The sequence below is a fragment of the Biomphalaria glabrata genome, chromosome 11 (genome assembly GCF_947242115.1).
Source record: "Biomphalaria glabrata chromosome 11, xgBioGlab47.1, whole genome shotgun sequence".
Taxonomy (NCBI): domain Eukaryota; kingdom Metazoa; phylum Mollusca; class Gastropoda; family Planorbidae; genus Biomphalaria; species Biomphalaria glabrata.
Window position 1 is genome coordinate 34,274,177 of NC_074721.1, and position 17,419 is coordinate 34,291,595.

The window sequence follows — 17,419 nt, forward strand, 5'->3', positions numbered from 1 at the left end:
ATGTCTCTATTGATGTTTGTGTTGATGTCTCTATTGATGTTTGTGTTGATGTATCTATTGATGTTTGTGTTGATGTATCTGTTGATGTTCCTCTGGATATGTTTATTTTAATATCCTTGTTTATTTTCGATGTATGTGTTGATATTGCTTTTGATGCTCCTGTTGATGTTGGTATTGATGTTTGTTTTAATTTATAACCAATTAGTTTTTTACATTACATACTATATATATATATATATATATATATATATATATATATATATATATATATATATATATGTACAGAGAGAGAGAGAGAGAGAGAGAGAGATAGAGAGAGAGAGAGAGAGAAAGAGAGAGAGAGAGAGAGAGAGAGATAGAGAGAGAGAGAGAGAAAGAGAGAAAGAGAGAGAGAGAGAGGTTCTACTACGTGGACGTAGATACAAGTACAATCTCTCTCCATGAAATCAAATATGACTATGAAGTGCGATCCTTGCTTTGGAAATTCGAATAGTACAGAATAATGTACAAATAACACAGTTGGCCTATACAGTCTAAACACAATTAGTTGTTCTTAGCATCTGAAATAGAACTAAGGAGATACTGCCATCTTATCCAGTCTATTATACCTAACTAGAGAGAAAGATTTGCATTGTTTGTATATAAGCACTGAAACTCTAGTGTGAAATGTCAAACTGATTGGGTTGTCTGAAAGGATTCCAAGAAACTGCCAACTACCATCAGTTGTAGTGTAAAAACAAGTCGCTAACTTTGATGATTTGTAGAATGGTGCCGAAATGATTAAGCTTCATTTTTTTTCTTCCTGTTGACAGAGAAGATAGAAGGCAGTGACAGAAAAAAGGCAAGATAATAAAGAGGCATTATTAGAGATTTGGCAGAGAAGATAGAGAGTCAAAGTGCGATTGAGAGAAAGAGCGAGAGAGAGAGAGAGAGAAGCTGATACTGTACGAGACTCTGATATAGAGAAAAAAACTAATTCGGCCTATAAAAACACACATTTAACAATGTTTGGAGAGGAAACAATACCAATCGTTATCATCTTTTGCCTGGTTCTGTTCCCTGAAGGAAGATCTTTCCGAGCCCCGAAGATCTTGTAATATGGTCATAGATTTTAAGCTTGCGTTTTTTTTTTTACGATAGTTAGCAGGTCATCATGGGGTCCAATCGCTGTAGTAACCCTGTCTCTAATTTCTTGGTTTGTGATGCGGTCTTTAAATGTGATACCTAGGATCCTTCTGTAGCTCTGCAGTTAGCGTCCAAGACACAAGCATATAAAAACGTGGCCATGACCAGGAAGCTCATCAGTCTGATTTTGGTGCCGAGGGATAAGCCTTTGTTTTTCCATATTATTTCAGGTTTTGAAAAAGCTGCTGTGAACTGTGCTTTTCATTATAGAAGGCCTGAAAACTGACTTGCAACGTCACAACCTGTGGGCAGTTCAGACCAATAGCTCTTCACTTGCAGGCATGCTATGAATACATGTACCTTTTTTTTAAGCTTGTAAACACACGATTAGAAAGTTGGCGCGAAAATGTGTTTCTTTCATCAAAAGTGTACAGTTTTGGCATGAAGACAAGAAAGTGACTAATTAAAAAAACATGACTAGAATTTGAGCAGTAACGACAGTAAAAGACATACTACTTTTGGCGGCTTTGTGAAAGGCAGGTTTCTATTTCTCTGAAGGTTTTCAGATGTTGATATGTAGCTGAACGACATACGAAGGTTCCGTTCCTTGCGTATGAAAAGCATTAGTCGACTTCTTTCATCAGTGTCGAGTATCTTTGCATTGTTGGCATTTCGCCTGGGTAATTTGATTTGGTTATTTCAGTGTTACTTACGGTTAGACGTTTGTACATAAGACGCACCGGGGAAGGTGCCTAACAGGCTAAAACAAACCCAACAAATTATTGCGTTTATACGTTGAAAACTTTTAAGTCCGAAACCATAACATCCAGACTTGCACAATCCCTTTGCTTAATGAACTGATCATTACAACAGTTCGTCAATATAAGATAAGATAATTTTTATTGATCCAATCAAATGGAAATTCAGTTTGACTACAATTGACCACCTCAGCGTAACTACTGTAACAATAACAATATAGTTGCAAATACAAAGAACATTACACGTGAAACACACAGGCCTACTCCAAACCAGCGCTTTATGAATTCGACTACTATGTACTTCTCGATGACGACAGATGACCTAGTAACACTCTGACCGAAAGTGTGTATTATAATTAACTGGTAAGTATATTACAAATTTAACACACACACACACACACACACACGCAAAGTGTGTATGTGTTTATTTTCAAAATTCTTTTCAAAGGAATCCATGTGATATTGACAGGAATGAATAAGTCCACTGTCGGACGACCAGACGGTGATTGGGTTAAAATTGAAAAAACTCTGGCAGGAGACTTTGAACGAGGGGAGGGGGGGGGGGAGAAAAGGGAAATGTTGTTTTTTTTCGACATTGACCTTTGATCTCTTGCCCAGAAACAAATTCGGTCGTTGCCCTTCACCTGTACTAGTTATGGTCCCATTTATATATTTTTTTTTAAAGAGATGCCAAGTTAAAAACATGTACTACTAATTATCTTCCAAAATCAGCAGGATATTTAACTTATTTTTTCGCTAGAACATCTGGTAAGTGGAATTCGGGTAAATCTGTCGAAATAAAGTTGGGGGGGGGGGGGAGAGATTTTTCACCCTGCTGGTTTAAACCCTACCTTGTTCCGTCTTGTTATTGCCATGTTTCAGCTGCGCCATTCTAAACAAGCTCAGGAAATATCTTGGAAATGTATCGAGGTTACATATTTTGTATTGTTAGTGGCGCTCCCATGTATTTTTATATTTACTTTTATAGGCTAGTGCTAAAAGCTGTATACTTGTACTTTCAGCTTTTGTTATAGGGTTATGGAAGAATACTATAAACGGTAGAGACAATGCTGTTTCCTGTACTGTTGACCGTGGTCAGTATATTCTGTCTGCGTGACAGGTGATTTGTGTGATTTTTAAAAGTGTGTCATTGTTTTAAATATTCTGTACCTGGGAAGCCAGCTATAATTCCTGCTGCAGTGTTTGTTACTTCTGCCTTAGTCTTCTGCTGTAGTAAAGCGTCTTTTAGTGTTATTGTTTTGTTTAAATTAGACAGCTTATGTCTCTCGCTTTGTCTCTGGCCAAAACTTTGCACTCGTTTTTTCTCCCACACCTAATCTCGAGTTAACGAGGGTGTCATGTGGCCAGCACAACGACCTATCGACTTTACTTTTCACCAACTATTACCAGGTACCCATTAGAGCTGGGTAGACTCAGGGGCGCCCTAAAATCCCGAAATTCAAAAATTCAAGTCTTCAATGAGTTTTGAATTCAGGACAACATGTTCGGAAAATAAGCGCTTAACCACTCAGCCACTGAGCCCCCCTGCAATATATAGTAGATAAAATATAAGTAGCAGAAATTATCAATAGATTATGAAAAACATGCAAGTAAAATAAATACCTAATAGACTAAAAGCCTGGATACAGGTCCTCAGTATAAAGTTTATAACACGCTAGTTCAGAAAACACGCTATAGAGAGCTGATCTAATTTCAGTACTGATATCTACAATCATATTACATGTCAGGAGAAGATCATGTGTGGTTCCCCAAGGGTCACACAAACTTAGGAACAGGTAAAGGTGAAGAAGAAAACATAGTACCTAAGTAAAAAGAGAGAATGAAAATACATTAAAACAAAATCGCAGCTTTTTTTTTTCTAAATTATCTTTGACAAAATTTAATGTTACGCCCGTTTGTTCCCAGGCTTCATATTGATAATTATGGCCGAAACATTTTCTTTCCGTGAATTGTAAAAAATTGAGACAAATTTTAACGATCAATCTAACATACTTTTTTAACCCATGAATTAGTGTATCTCGTGCAATGCAATGTTACGGCCCGCTCACTGTTTCCTTTTCTGTCTGTCTAGTTCTCTACTCTCTCTGAAACCCCCATTTTATTTTATTTTAACCTGTGCACCGTAATTTCTCCGACATAGACTTTTTGACTTGGATGGCTGCCTGGTCGTGCGGTTTGCGCGCTGGACTGTCGTTCAAATTTATCGACGGTCGAGGGTTCAAACCCTGCCCGCTCCCATCCCTCGTCGTCCTGCGGGAGGTTTGGACTAGGAAGTAAACTCTCTTCAACTCTGAAGGAACATCCGAAACATGTAAAACATTTTGACAAACAAACAAACTTGATTTGGAAAGACCCACTCCATAATGCGCCCCCGACACATACACGGACTCATTTGACTTTTTTTTCGGCTTCTCAATTCAATCTATATTATATTTCGACAGTGACGTCACCCCTTCCTCTTTTTGGTTATATTTACTTTTTTTTCTTTTTTTATTTTTGCAACCTATAATCTTAATGCAAGCACTAAATACGGTATAAGGCACCGCACACATTTCTTCATACAATCACTTTCATGCCTAGAGAAAAAAAAAGAATTTTCCGACGGCCCTAATTGAATGCCTCATTCCCGTTCCACTTTCTACTTTAATTTTGGTATTTTAGTCTCTTAAAAAAAAGAAAAAAATATCCATTTGATTGTATTTATTGTAATCGTCTATCTCACCCCTTCTGAATGTATCGAAACGACAATAGATCTAGATTTATCTTTTTATCACTATTCGGATTTGGTTGTTTTTTTAACAGTGTTACAAAGTACCATTATTTGCTCCCTTTCTCTCTCTCTCTCTCTCTCTCTCTCTCTCTCTCTCTCTCTCTCTCTCTCTCTCTCCCTCTCTCTCTCTCAGTGTATCTCTCTCTCCCTCTCTCTCTCCCTCTCTCTGTGTCTCTCTCTCAGTGTCTCTCTCTCCCTCCCTCTCTCTCAGTCTCTCTCTCTCTCTCTCTCTCTCCCTCTCTCTCAGTGTCTCTCTCTCGAAAACAAAGACTATAGATCTATCTTATTCATGCTATTAGGATTGGTTTGGTCTAAAAGGAAGTGGAAATCTTATCTTATATAATACAGACGTTACTTCAAAAAAGAAGATGATTACGTCCTACGCGTCATGCATTTAGTCATGCATATTAACCAATGACCTAAATTCTGCCAAGTCACTGGTTTTCCTGGCTAGCTCAGGCAACCCATTCCATGCTCTAATAGCGCTAGGGAAGAAGGAGTATTTGTACAAATTTGTCCTAGCATATGGAATGAGGAATGTGCCTTTATAATTTGTGTCTTTCTGAGTGTTTTATTAGATTTTGTTTTTGTATTTGAAGATTATGGTTCAGAGTTTTATGTATGATTGCTACTTTACTTTTGAGCCTTCTGTCCTTGAGGCTTTCTAAATTTAGTGATTTTACTAAAGGTGTTACTCTAGTCAAATATGAATATTTGTTTGTTATGAATCCCACTGCTCTATTTTGAGTCTGTTCCAGTTTCTTAATGTTTTCTTGAGTTGAGGGGTCCCAACCAAGGTTAAATAACATTTTAGTTTTATGTTTTGTATTTGATTTATACAATTTTCTTTTAACAAACCTAATCCTTTGATTGATTTTTTGATAGTTTCATCAATATGTGTAACATATTGGTATTATATGTAGATTTGCACACTAGCGCGTAAGTGCAACACCGCTTGTGTTTACGTAATAAATGGAGTTCCTAATATGTCTTCCCTTTTAAACAGTAGTTTTTTATTTGTGTAATACGAATTCTATATGGTGTCGGAAGTGGGATTCCATGACAGTTTTTCATTTATTATAACATCTAGGTATTTTGCGTTTTGAGTCTGTGTTACTGATTAATGACGTTGGGTGTATTAACAATAAGTAAACTTAGGGAAAATGAAAAAAAATTATTTAAATATACGAAATTCGAGATATTTTTTAAATGCTTTATATGTAGACTGCGGTCTTTTGGGGAAGTACCGAAAAACAAACAAAAAAAAAAAGGTTCTATAGAAATTTTGCTGTCTTTCGCGATCCTCAGTTTGAGAACATATGAAAAACCGTTCTCCATCAGACATTGCGATGTAGTTCAGTGTTCTCATGCTCATATGAATCTATAGACAGGAGAAATAAATGTAGCCTTGTTGTTAGTCCTAGTTCTGTTTTATGCCTGTTTATAAAGCTTATATTAACTCACTCTGTCTGTGTGGTAAACTGTTTGTAAACGTTATTTCTCACAGACCCAATCTCGGATCACTATTAATAATTTATTATTTTTGAGTCGCAGTGGCTGAGCGGTAAAGCGCTTGACTTCCGAACTGAGGGTCACGGGTTTGAATCCTGAAGAAAACTAGGATTTTTTATTTCGGGATCTTTGGGCACCTCTGAGTCCACCAAGCTGTAATGAGTACCTGATATTAGTATGGGCAAAGGCGGTTGGTAGTTGTGCTGGCCACATGACATCCTCGTTAACCGTAGGCCACAGAAACAGATGACCTTTACAATATCTGCCCTATAGACCACAAGGTCTGAAAGAGGAATTAAATTTATTATTTTGTTTGGTATGAAAAAAGGGAAAGTAATTGTACTAGACTGATCTGGTGGTTGAAGTAGCCACCTTTATACTTTGTATGTCGCTGCTTTAAAGTTTAAAGCTAACAATAGATAACTATAACACCTTCTATTTTAATAAGTGATTCGCTGGCAAGGTGGTTAGTGTGTTGTGTTGAGAACGATTGAGAAGGTTAGAACCCTTTATTTGGAATCCAGGTCTTTGAACTTTTTTTATATAAACGCATTTAAAAAGCGTTCACGGTAACTAATTATTTATTGCACCTAACAAAACATGAATAAAATTATGAAAACCCAAAACAATTAGTTATTTAATTATTGGTAATTATTTTTTTTATATCAAATAAGGGAAATCATTTCTACATTATGAAATTTATAGTTGTAAGTGTGGATTTCTTTCTCTTAGATAAGCTTTTTTTAAAGGATTTTTTATATTTACTTGTTTGTTATCATGCCAGTAAGTTAGTTCACTACATAAGAAATGTATGACACACTCTTCAAGAGATGTGAGCATAACTGACATATATAAGTCAGATAAGCTACTAGTTAGGATGAAGATGGGGGGTGAGGCGGAATATCAAGGCTGGGCACTTGGCAAATGAGACTAATGAAAAATGACGTTATCCCTTCCCTGGGCCGCTAAGAATGTCTGGCTATATGCACGCGCTGTGTCATGGGATGAGTATAGATACGTGTAGAGAAGATGTGGGTCTCAGCAGATCTGCAACTCGTGAAGTGTGAGCAATAGTTTGATTCTAGAGACGAGTGTTGAATGAAAATTTGATAGAGGCAAGTGGTGGTGGTAAAGGACAGTAGAGAGTAAGTGCAGGGGCGAGGTGGTGAAAAAAGGACATTGAAGGACAATGGGTTTTACTGAAGAGATGTGGCGAGCAAGGATAAAACACTGACGGGGTTCTGAAGGACTAAGATGAGCAGCCATGAAAGAACGTGGCAAACACTGAAGAACAAAGGCGCTGTTTGTAATGCTGTCTTGCCAACTTATGTCCGTGAAGGAGCGCAAGCATCAATAAGTCTTACTTTCTTTCTGTATGTATATCATATGGCTTAATGTGCATCTTCTGGAGGGATCATGTCTCCAACCAGGACATCTTGAAACTAATGGGTAGCTGACGTTAGTTGGGAAAAAGTAAAGGCAGTTGATCGCTGTGCAGGCCACATGACTCCCTCGTTAACCGTAGGCCACAAAAAAAGATGACCTTTACATCATCGCCCCTATAAACCACAAGCTCAGAAATGGGAACTTTACTTTTTACTTATCCCAGATTCGAACTCAAGCCCTTCACATTTATGTAGCCAAGTGGTTCATTCCACTTAGCCACCAGTCCCTTCTCACTACGAACTTCTTTCACCCAAACCTGAAACAAAACAAATCAACATTGTATGGAAAGTGTTTTAGCCAAGAGAATCAGATTTTGTGTTTTATTGCTAAATGCTATACCTCTATTCAAGTAATAACTTCTTGTTAGGCGGAACCTGGACGCTGATCTCAGAAACGGTTATAACGATTTGTCTAGAAATGTATGTAGATGTATATCGCTGAGAAAAGAATTACTCGCTCTTTGGCCACATGGGGAAAACTCAAGTTTAGCCGTTATCAATTTTGAAGTGAAACTCAAATAAATTGAAATTCGGATAGAGATATAAATCTAGCCTATATCTAACATTGGTATTGAAAGAACTATCGCGTTCTTGAAATGATTATTGCTTCCGGGAACGGCAGGCTTTTTTTGAGTTTAATAAATTAATGTTCAGGTACATTTCGCGCATCGACTTCTTAGTCTATATCTCAATGTCTATATTATTGGAATATTTTAAAGTATAGTAGATCTATACATTTATTTAACCAGGATTCATTTCTGTGTAGTGTAGGCTCGTACGGTAAGAAAACAAAACAATTCATTTGTTTTTAATCTGACATTTATACATTTTAAAAAGGGGATCAATAAGTTGCATAAATGAGGTTTTGTCATGTTTTTAATAAAGTATTTTAACGTAAGTACTGCTAAAAGTCTGGCACATCAGACTTAATTTCTTTTACTGCTTGATCTACTCCATTTAAACTGTTTCAACTGCTATAAGCTTGGGTTCAAGCCTCGTGCTAGACGCAAATTAGACTTTCCATGATGTCAGCATCTTGACAGAAGAAGGACATTTCAACCCAGCAAAGCAATGAAACAAACATTTCTAGCGATAACATTCTGTAAAGCTTCTTATGTCTTCGATGGCTCAGTTTCCTTAGTCATTTTGATCTAATCAAATATTGATTTTAATTTAGACTTATTTTCGCAGATATTAATAGGATACAACACCTCCAGGCATATAATGTCATGAACAAAAAAAAATAAGTTCAACCAACACTGACACAAAAACATTTCATATTCTTCTGCCTTTAAAGGAGTTTTGACAGAATTAATTTTCAGCCAATATTATGTTTAAAATCTCATGAGAGTTTAGTCACATGTCTATTATTTTAATGCCAACTAGATGACAAACAATAAACAAAAAATGTTCAAAGTTTTTGACTGTCTGAACAATTTTTTCCCATGCCACGGACCGCTCAGAGTACCGCCAGTCCCCTGTTTTGTTCAGTCGCAGCGCGCGTGCTGGAAAACTCCTGGCCAGCAGCAGACGGCTGAGGAGGATTCAATTAAACGGCGGCATGTTTGTAGCTTTTTTTTTTTTTCACTATGGGTAGAGCAGACGTGACTTGTCCATGATGCGTTCATTTGGCGGGAGTCTCATTTTAACCCATTAGTGTATCTAATATGCCCCGGACTATCACGTGATTAGATCCAAAAGTTAGTTGAAACTTTTTTTTTTGTATTTCTAAAAAAAGTTTGTGAATTTTCTTTTCGGATTTACTAACAAATGAAATTAAAAAAAAAAGGGAAAAAATCTTCAATTACTTTAGTTAAAAGTAAATACTATACATTGCTACTACATAGATGTGGATCAGTCTAAGAGGATATTTTGTTTGATTTTGTTTCAGATTTGTTTCTTTTTCAGTCGGAGTTTTTAATTTTATATCTTTGTAAAGCGTATCCGATAAGACTTCATTATGTTGCTGAATTTCATTTTCAAAAAAAGGATTTTTTTTCGGTCGAGACTAGGGTGAGTACACACCTTGTCAACATCGCTACATTTCATGTGTAAGGCATACTATAAGAAATATTTACACACACACACACACAGATGTTATCATACATTCTAGTTGCTGGCTCTTATATATACATCTAATTGTGTTTTACGATACACATATATTGATTATTGGAATCAAGAAAATGTATATTGTAAAATATGGTCTCGTATCAAATAGATTTATATGAACTTGGTTGGATTTATGCATATGCTAATTTGAAGCATTTGGTCGAAAATGTTTGTTATAAAAGAATCCGACTTTCCTTTTTCTTTTTGTGTTTGCATTGTCTGTCTGTCTGTTGAAAACAACAAGCGCTTTTAAAATTGATACTCAGTATCGTCTTGAAATAGCTTCAAATGTGGATTATCGTTTTCTATAAATATACTTTTAAATTATTATGCATATACATATAAACTATATTAATCTTCCTTTTTATTTAAATTCACCCTTTTTTTTTATAGGCTCTCTCATTAATAGACAGAAACATGGCGTTGAAATAAAAACAAACATAAAATAGAAAGAGATAACGGAATAGAGTTTTTATTGTATCAGGAATATTCTGGTATTGATGCTCTGACTTGACTTTGTCTTTTTCATTATATAGATATTTGGTGTAGCTTAACATATTTTAATTATTTTTTATAAAGCTCCGTCTCTCTATAATCGATGTGGTAAAAAGTTTGTATAAGTTATTTCTCCCAAACCCGATCTTTATTTTTTTATTTTATTTATTCCGCTTGTTATTTGCTTCATTTCGCTAAGGCAGGAGCTCATAATAAAAGTTATGAAACCTTTAAATTTACAACAGAAGAATGATGTTGTCTATCACGTGATTTTTTTTTTTTTTTGGGGTTCCTTTTGAAGAATTTGAGCATCTCTGCTACTCAATACAATTAGGTGAAAGCTGATATTGAAAATAATCTTATTTTATCTTATCTTATAAATAGCAATGCTCCTTCAAAAGGAAATATAGCCACGTCCTCTGCATATGTATGTGTTAATCAAGCGATTAAATTAAAAATTTCAACTTTACTAAGTCATTGCTTTCCCTGGCTGATTCAGGCAACCCGTTTTATCACAATAGGGAAGAAAGAGTACTTTTATGTAATTAACTTTGCATATGGATATTTCATTTCAGGCCTTTATTTTTGGGTCTTTCTGAGTATTATATTAGGTTTTGGTTTTTGTTTTAAGGTTAACGATTTAATGTTTATTGTATTATTTTTTTCTTCAATTTTTTGTGAATTTTACTAATGATGTTTCTCTAGTCAAATGTGGATATTCATTTATTATACATCTTACGGGCGTCTGTTCTAGTTTCTTTATGTTTTCTTGAATGGATGAATATCCAAAAAATAGGAATATAAATTTACTATATGCATAAAGTACAGCAATGAATCCAATAGAGTAACATTAACATACATTCCGAAAGTTAGATTGTATCCCAAATATTTACAGCCCATAACTTCCTGCCAGCACTCAAGTTTGTCATTAACATTCTGTCATTAAGGTGCGAACACTTCTAAAAGTAGCACTGGACATCGCTTGTAAGTAATTAGCTAAGCAGTATTGAGATCAATACCAAGATTGCCAACTTTTAAGTATGGAAACACATCTTCCTTTGAACTCGGAGGAGAATGTCTCCTGTTGATGGTCAATACTTGCATGAAAAAAAAAAGGCTAAGTTGACAGCACGCACCTGTTACTCCTGCTCATAAAGAAATGTACAGATTTAATAAGAAGATCGCTAGAGAAGATAAAACAAAAACTTCGATCTTCTGTTGGCATATAGGAATTAGTAGCACACAGGTAGTGTTGATACATATAGGAATTAGTAGCACACAGGTAGTGTTGATACATATAGGAATTAGTAGCACACAGGTAGTGGTGATACATATAGGAATTAGTAGCACACAGGTAGTGTTGATACATATAGGAATTAGTAGCACACAGGTAGTGTTGATACATATAGGAATTAGTAGCACACAGGTAGTGTTGATACATATAGGAATTAGTAGCACACAGGTAGTGGTGATACATATAGGAATTAGTAGCACACAGGTAGTGGTGATACATATAGGAATTAGTAGCACACAGGTAGTGTTGATACATATAGGAATTAGTAGCACACAGGTAGTGTTGATACATATAGGAATTAGTAGCACACAGGTAGTGGTGATACATATAGGAATTAGTAGCACACAGGTAGTGTTGATACATATAGGAATTAGTAGTACACAGGTAGTGTTGATACATATAGGAATTAGTAGTACACAGGTAGTGTTAATACATATAGGAATTAGTAGCACACAGGTAGTGGTGATACATATAGGAATTAGTAGCACACAGGTAGTGGTGATACATATAGGAATTAGTAGCACACAGGTAGTGGTGATACATATAGGAATTAGTAGTACACAGGTAGTGTTGATACATATAGGAATTAGTAGCACACAGGTAGTGGTGATACATATAGGAATTAGTAGTACACAGGTAGTGTTGATACATATAGGAATTAGTAGCACACAGGTAGTGTTGATACATATAGGAATTAGTAGTACACAGGTAGTGTTGATACATATAGGAATTAGTAGCACACAGGTAGTGGTGATACATATAGGAATTAGTAGCACACAGGTAGTGGTGATACATATAGGAATTAGTTGTACACAGGTAGTGGTGATACATATAGGAATTAGTTGTACACAGGTAGTGGTGATACATATATGAATTAGTAGCACACAGGTAGTGTTGATACATATAGGAATTAGTAGCACACAGGTAGTGTTGATACATATAGGAATTAGTAGCACACAGGTAGTGTTGATACATATAGGAATTAGTAGCACACAGGTAGTGGTGATACATATAGGAATTAGTAGTACACAGGTAGTGTTGATACATATAGGAATTAGTAGTACTCAGGTAGTGTTGATACATATAGGAATTAGTAGCACACAGGTAGTGGTGATACATATAGGAATTAGTAGCACACAGGTAGTGGTGATACATATAGGAATTAGTAGCACACAGGTAGTGGTGATACATATAGGAATTAGTAGCACACAGGTAGTGGTGATACATATAGGAATTAGTAGCACACAGGTAGTGGTGATACATATAGGAATTAGTAGCACACAGGTAGTGTTGATACATATAGGAATTAGTAGCACACAGGTAGTGTTGATACATATAGGAATTAGTAGTACTCAGGTAGTGTTGATACATATAGGAATAAGTAGCACACAGGTAGTGTTGATACATATAGGAATTAGTAGCACACAGGTAGTTTTGATACATATAGGAATTAGTAGCACACAGATAGTGTTGATACATATAGGAATTAGTAGCACACAGGTAGTGTTGATACATATAGGAATTAGTAGTACACAGGTAGTGTTGATACATATAGGAATTAGTAGTACACAGGTAGTGTTGATACATATAGGAATTAGTAGCACACAGGTAGTGGTGATACATATAGGAATTAGTAGCACACAGGTAGTGTTGATACATATAGGAATTAGTAGCACACAGGTAGTGGTGATACATATAGGAATTAGTAGCACACAGGTAGTGTTGATACATATAGGAATTAGTAGCACACAGGTAGTGGTGACACATATAGGAATTAGTAGTACACAGGTAGTGGTGATACATGTAGGAATTAGTAATACACAGGTAGTGTTGATACATATAGGTATTAGTAGTATACAAGTAGTGTGGATACATATAGGAATTAGTAGCACACAGGTAGTGTTGATACATATAGGAATTAATAGCACACAGGTAGTGTTGATACATATAGGAATTAGTAGCACACAGGTAGTGTTGATACATATAGGAATTAGTAGTACTCAGGTAGTGTTGATACATATAGGAATTAGTAGCACACAGGTAGGGGTGATACATATAGGAATTAGTAGCACACAGGTAGTGTTGATACATATAGGAATTAGTAGCACACAGGTAGTGGTGATACATATAGGAATTAGTAGCACACAGGTAGTGGTGATACATATAGGAATTAGTAGCACACAGGTAGTGGTGATACATATAGGAATTAGTAGCACACAGGTAGTATTGATACATATAGGAATTAGTAGCACACAGGTAGTGTTGATACATATAGGAATTAGTAGCACACAGGTAGTGGTGATACATATAGGAATTAGTAGCACACAGGTAGTGGTGATACATATAGGAATTAGTAGCACACAGGTAGTGTTGATACATATAGGAATTAGTAGCACACAGGTAGGGGTGATACATATAGGAATTAGTAGCACACAGGTAGTGGTGATACATATAGGAATTAGTAGCACACAGGTAGTGTTGATACATATAGGAATTAGTAGCACACAGGTAGTGGTGATACATATAGGAATTAGTAGCACACAGGTAGTGTTGATACATATAGGAATTAGTAGCACACAGGTAGTGGTGATACATATAGGAATTAGTAGTACACAGGTAGTGTTGATACATATAGGAATTAGTAGTACTCAGGTAGTGTTGATACATATAGGAATTAGTAGCACACAGGTAGTGGTGATACATATAGGAATTAGTAGTACACAGGTAGTGTTGATACATATAGGAATTAGTAGTACTCAGGTAGTGTTGATACATATAGGAATTAGTAGTACACAGGTAGTGTTGATACATATAGGAATTAGTAGCACACAGGTAGTGGTGATACATATAGGAATTAGTAGCACACAGGTAGTGGTGATACATATAGGAATTAGTAGCACACAGGTAGTGTTCATACATATAGGAATTAGTAGCACACAGGTAGTGTTGATACATATAGGAATTAGTAGCACACAGGTAGTGTTGATACATATAGGAATTAGTAGCACACAGGTAGTGGTGATACATATAGGAATTAGTAGCACACAGGTAGTGGTGATACATATAGGAATTAGTAGCACACAGGTAGTGTTGATACATATAGGAATTAGTAGCACACAGGTAGTGGTGATACATATAGGAATTAGTAGCACACAGGTAGTGGTGATACATATAGGAAATAGTAGCACACAGGTAGTGTTGATACATATAGGAATTAGTAGCACACAGGTAGTGGTGATACATATAGGAATTAGTAGCACACAGGTAGTGTTGATACATATAGGAATTAGTAGCACACAGGTAGTGGTGATACATATAGGAATTAGTAGCACACAGGTAGTGTTGATACATATAGGAATTAGTAGTACTCAGGTAGTGTTGATACATATAGGAATTAGTAGCACACAGGTAGTGGTGATACATATAGGAATTAGTAGTACACAGGTAGTGTTGATACATATAGGAATTAGTAGTACACAGGTAGTGTTGATACATATAGGAATTAGTAGCACACAGGTAGTAGTGATACATATAGGAATTAGTAGCACACAGGTAGTGGTGATACATATAGGAATTAGTAGCACACAGGTATTGGTGATACATATAGGAATAAGTAGCACACAGGTAGTGTTCATACATATAGGAATTAGTAGCACACAGGTAGTGTTGATACATATAGGAATTAGTAGCACGCAGGTAGTGTTGATACATATAGGAATTAGTAGCACACAGGTAGTGTTGATACATATAGGAATTAGTAGTACTCAGGTAGTGTTGATACATATAGGAATTAGTAGCACACAGGTAGTGTTGATACATATAGGAATTAGTAGTACACAGGTAGTGTTGATACATATAGGAATTAGTAGCACACAGTTAGTGTTGATACATATAGGAATTAGTAGCACACAGGTAGTGTTGATACATATAGGAATTAGTAGCACACAGGTAGTGGTGATACATATAGGAATTAGTAGCACACAGGTAGTGTTGATACATATAGGAATTAGTAGCACACAGGTAGTGGTGATACACATAGGAATTAGTAGCACACAGGTAGTGGTGATACATATAGGAATTAGTAGCACACAGGTAGTGTTGATACATATAGGAATTAGTAGCACACAGGTTGTGTTGATACATATAGGAATTAGTAGCACACAGGTAGTGGTGATACATATAGGAATTAGTAGTACTCAGGTAGTGGTGATACATATAGGAATTAGTAGCACACAGGTAGTGGTGATACATATAGGAATTAGTAGTACACAGGTAGTGTTGATACATATAGGAATTAGTAGTACACAGGTAGTGGTGATACATATAGGAATTAGTAGCACACAGGTAGTGTTGATACATATAGGAATTAGTAATACACAGGTAGTGGTGATACATATAGGAATTAGTAGTACACAGGTAGTGGCGATACATGTAGGAATTAGTAATACACAGGTAGTGTTGATACATATAGGAATTAGTAGTATACAGGTAGTGTTGATACATATAGGAATTAGTAGCACACAGGTAGTGTTGATACATATAGGAATTAGTAGTACACAGGTAGTGTTGATACATATAGGAATTAGTAGCACACAGGTAGTGGTGATACATGTAGGAATTAGTAATACACAGGTAGTGTTGATACATATAGGAATTAGTAGCACACAGGTAGTGTTGATACATATAGGAATTAGTAGCACACAGGTAGTGGTGATACATATAGGAAGTATGTGGTGAAATAGTTGCTATTTGTTTATGTTTGTGTAACGTCGTGAGAATGTGTTCACAACATTGATTTAGTGTGCTACAGTCTAAGTCTCTTTCGTCAGTTCATGTGTCGTTCTAGTTTAATAAAGCCTTGTTTTAGGTTACTCTTCAGTGTTCCTTTATTTCTTATTACAATTTATTAAACTAGAAATTTTCAATTCCATGGATCTATGTGCCTCACGTATCTTTTTTGGATTTTCGTTCAACACTATTCTCAGTCTGTAAGTAAAAGTAGTAATACAAATGGAACGTCTATTTAGGCCAAAAGAGCTAGACATAGAGCCTAGCTCGCCATCGGCTGCCGAGAAGTGGCTGCACTGGCTGAGAACATTTGAGAATTTCATCTCCTCAGTCTCTCATTGCGAGATTGACAAAAAGAAATTACTAGAAAACTACGTTTCTTCGAGCGTATTTCAGTACATAAGTGAGTGTACAACGTTCGAAGAATCAATCAAAGTTCTACAAAATGTCTACGTGAAGCCTAAAAGCGAAATTTTTGCACGGCACATGATAACTCTTTGTCGACAAGAGAACGGACAAACCGTTGACTCCTTCCTACTTAAGCTTAAAAGTATGGCCAAAGACTGTGACTTCAAAGCTGTCACCGCTGAAGAACACAGAGATATCTTTGTAAGAGACGCCTTCATTACTGGACTGGCTTCAAACAGCATAAGGCTGCGACTCTTAGAGAAATCTACTTTAACTCTACAGTGCGCCTATGAAGAGGCAAGACAACTTGAATATGCCCATAACCATGCCATGGCGTATAACATCCACTCTGAAACTCCCTGTGGAGCTAGCGCCGACGAGGAGAGCCTTTCTCCAATGACAAAAGTAGAACACGAGGTGAGTGCGGCGACTAGTAAAAGATGTTTCTTTTGTGGAAACAGCCCACACTTTAGATGTCCGGCCCGTGACGCTACATGCAACTTGTGCGGTAAGAGGGGCCATTTCCAGAAAGTCTGTAAATCGACCAGACAGACACTCAAATCTACAACCTCAGCCATAGTGAAAGCAGATGATGACACGTCTCGGACTACAACCGTTGGATCTTCCTGGGCATCGACACCAGCGTCCGGTCTTACTAAATCTACTATTTCAATACTCGTCAACGGAGTACCAT

General features: G+C 36.3%; 1 protein-coding gene across 4 annotated transcripts in view; it reads left to right on the forward strand.

The window, feature by feature from the left end:
- Nucleotides 1–17,419, forward strand: part of LOC106052007 (probable G-protein coupled receptor 139) — a 216,343-nt gene that overhangs the window by 40,850 nt on the left and 158,074 nt on the right. The window contains exons 1-2 of one of the 4 annotated variants that reach the window (XM_056045788.1): nt 9,161–9,331; nt 9,523–9,644. The exons of 1 other annotated variant lie outside the window; for it this stretch is intronic. The gene's annotated coding sequence lies outside the window, so the exon portion shown is untranslated. Of the gene's footprint in view, nt 1–9,160; nt 9,645–17,419 lie in introns of those variants that run through there. 2 more of the 4 variants (XM_056045787.1, XM_056045790.1) reach the window with 2 other exon arrangements.